This window comes from Aphelocoma coerulescens, chromosome 4 (genome assembly GCF_041296385.1).
Source record: "Aphelocoma coerulescens isolate FSJ_1873_10779 chromosome 4, UR_Acoe_1.0, whole genome shotgun sequence".
NCBI lineage: Eukaryota > Metazoa > Chordata > Aves > Passeriformes > Corvidae > Aphelocoma > Aphelocoma coerulescens.
Window position 1 is genome coordinate 18,205,964 of NC_091017.1, and position 4,025 is coordinate 18,209,988.

The window sequence follows — 4,025 nt, forward strand, 5'->3', positions numbered from 1 at the left end:
TTAACCACTGGCAGAAATCTTGCTGGGGGAACATGCAGGTTTTCCAGATTAAATAGGATATGTTTGGCCATGACCAAGCAGCAGGATGTCTTCTTGTAGGTGGCTTAAAGTGAGCTTGGACATCTCTGCACTCCAGTCTTTTGTACAGTCCTTTCTGTAATGTAAATTAGCAGTGGCATACCACCCTTAAATGTTATGCTATTGCTGTGTAAAAAAATGATGCATTAGAAGATTACGTTCAGAAAAGGTACAGTAAATAAGTACTGCTAAAACAAAGTATGATTTATTGCATATTTTGATCAGCAATCAGGAACACTTTAAAAAACAGAGTTAATGAGATGCAGAAACTGTTAGATAAAACAATTCTCATGAGTCTCTGAAAAGGTATACCTATCAGAAAGCTTCTAGCTTGCAGGATACTATACCTTTTCAGTTACCAGAGAGAGGCAAAATCAAATTCAACTGCTGAGAATGATGGCTTTTGACATTCAAAAGTTTTGAAGCTTCTGTAAGCCCTGCAAGACAATATTTTTCTGATCATTTTGTATTGCTAAAAATATTGTGTAGTAGGGTCACTCCTTGCTAACTACTTTGAGAACCATTTTTTGTGTCTCATAATGCCATACATGATTTATGTCACAGTCTTTAGTTGGCTACTTAAGACTGCTTAGTACCAAAACGCCTTTTAATAAATATGACAGAGACTATCACCTTCTGACAAGCAGCATGTGTCACTGAAATAGAGGCAGTCATACAATAGCTTTAAAAGAGGACTGCCACAGCTGAACAAGCAGCTTTTATGTTCTTTTTTTGTTGAACCCCCTCCGGGAGTAAGGGGTAAGTTTAGTTTATTGCCTTATTTTAGCTCTCAGTTTAGTGCTAAACTGAAATTTTCTGGCAGCAAGCTTGAACAGGAGCTTAGTAAGATAATCTTCCCAAAAACACAGTAGAACAAATGCAGTCAGACATGGCCATACACATAATGTAGAAGACATAAATTGCTTTGTACACTCTCTTTGTTTTAATGTTTGAGTGTGCAGGTACCTGTACCTATATGACTGCATGTATAAAACTTGATTTATGTGTCGGGGTACTCACAGGTATGAAAAGAACTAATACTTTACTGGCAGATTAATATGCATCAGAAATAACTACACTGAAATCAAAGTAGTGTAAAGCAGTGGGACAAGTGAATCACAGCTCCTCTAGATCAAGAGCATTGATCAAATTTTATTTTATTGTAAAATAAATTGTGTACAAACACAGGCACATACACACACAAGCTGTATTAAAAGAACACTGTTGGACTTCTCAAGTCCAGAAGTCAAATCATAGGACTTAATATATTAGCATGACCTGTGCAGCTTGATTTGAGCTTTTGTGTATGCACCATGTTTCATTACACGACCTCCAACTTTTTGTTCAACAGTGCTTGGAAGAGACAAACACATCCTAAGGCATGACTTTGCTGCCATGGGCAGACTCATGGGATTGCATATTACTGGAGTTCCAGAGTTCCACCTATGACAAAATCAAGTTGTCAGCTGTGTTCTTCTTTAGATATAATAACCTTGAACTCTTGCTTTGTACACATGTATTCCTGCACCGTTTGAAACTGGATTGGATCTAGGTCCAGTCTTTGAAACAAATCAGGCAGTCTCTTTTTCTTTTTGCTGTTTTGTACCCCCATGGAAACACAGAGGAGGAGTTGCGTCAGTGGAATGTAGGCTGGGAAAAGGCAAACATATATAAATCAACAGAAGGAATTGGGACGAGAACAAGAGAGGCGTGGACAGTAGGGATAACAGAACTTCAGTAAGGGATAAGGAAAGAGAAAAAGCCTGGGAGGTTTTGATGGAGTAAACTTGGTCCCTCCTCATGTGTTTACATTTAATTATGAGATTACAGTATTTTTCCACAGAATTCCTACCTCACGCAGGATGCACTTAATGAGCAGCTATTAAATACATTGCTTTGCCCTTATCATGCATGGTCCCAAGCCCTACTTTTTACAGACATTTCAAATACTCATTCAAAGGTAGAATTATTCATTTTTTTCTGAGATTTTTGTAAGGCCTCTGTCACTCTTAGCTTTTTAAGTGGGGTTTTACCAACAACACTTACTCCAGTGTTTTCTAAATTTTCATTGCTTAAAGTCATAGTCTCAATATATACATTTTTGATGTGTATAATTACACATATGCATTAATAAATGTGTGTGTACATATATATATAAAATATAGTGTGAGCAAACAGACTGATGTGTAAGTGTTACTGAAGGACAGAAAGCTGCTTAAATTTTTGTTTTATAAGGACAGAAAGTTACATGAGGGCATGAAGAACTCCGGAAATGACTGGCAATAAAAGAAAGTAAATATATTCCTTGCTATTTTTAACCATTGTGTTACATCATGTAGTTCTGCAGCAGATTAGTCATCACACTGAAAGGTTGATGGAAATAATAGTGAAAAGCACTTGGCGGACTTTGAACATCTATGAGGTAATCCAGTAGAAGTGACAAATGACTTCTGGCATTTAAAGGTGAAATGGAAAAACTACAGCCAGAAAACCTGATGTTTCTGACTCTTTTCTGGTTGTTTTTGGGGGGTTTATTGCTTGGCTTTTTTTTAAATTTCTGATTGCAATATGTTGATAACAGTGTAGGTTCTAGGGGTCAGTTCAAAAACTAGGTAGAGTAGAAGTATATCAGTTGTAGTAAAGTATTCTGTGATTTTAATTATTTTTAGGAAGTGTAGTCTAGAGGGTCCATGGGAGAAATAAGCAAGATGAAGTTCTTGCTGGAATGGCTAGGAATGTGATATTTGAGGGAAGGAAGCTGGTGATTTCTAAATCTCATCAGTATATTGGGACAAACTTCTCCCAAGAAGCTTATAATATCTGAAAATAGTCTTTTACGATTCCTTGAGAAAACTTACACTGATTTTTCAGCAGAGCTCTGCAACAGCATTTTGCAAAGCTGACTTAAAATTATTGACTGGCTCAAACTGGTGCAATCCAATGTTGAGCATCATACAGTTAAGAAGAAAGGGATAAAGAAGGGAGTTGGTACCTACTTTTTTTTCTTTTAGAAACAAAGTTGTTTCAACAGATATGAATAGTACATTTCTAGAAAATTAGTGCTATGTGTCCTAGGCAGTTCCATTACTTGATATGTCTCTCTTGTTCCACAGATGCTATACCCATTTAGATTCACCTGTCAGGACCTTCAATGGGGCTAAAAATTACAGAAACAAATAAAACAAAGCATATGAACAGGGAGGAAGTAGTTGAAACTTGTACATTAATATATAAATTATTGCTGGACTGATCAAAATTATATATCTCAAATTTTTTCAAAAATATGTAATGGTATGTGTATAGTAACAGCAGCAAATACTTTTAAGGGACTTGACATAAAATGAGGATAAAATTAATTTAACATTTTCATTGTGTGATGAAATGGCAATGCAGGCATTTTTGTTAGATAAGGTTTAATAGCAAGTTATAAATGTTAATGTTTATGAAGCAGAAAGAAGTAGATGAGGGACAAAAATTTATCTAAAAGTTCCCTTTTTCAGTAAGATCCCAAGGCAAAGATCAATGTAGAATAGTATGCATTTTAATAAACAGGTGATTCAGTGCTTGATAATGTGATATGTTAATTTCTTGTTTGTACATATTAACAGTGTCACATCAACAACTATTTAATTGATTATTAATATTCAAAGTGCTGTGCTGTTGAAGATGGTGATCAGTATGTTCGGCAAAGTTCTGTGTGATTTCAGGCCTGCAGTTTCACAGTTGGTGTAAACCAGTTTAAGTCTATTCTGCTACTGTCCCACCACTTTTCCACTCCAGGCAATGGGTTATAATGCCTTTCTTCTGGTGGCAGCAACATTCATGCAGCTGTGTAATTGCTTAGATCAAAAAGCTGATCTGCCTGAAAACGAATTAATTAATTTTTATAGTTTTCAGCTGAATAGAGTCAATCCATCTGATCCAAGCAATCCAGTGCTGGCACAAAA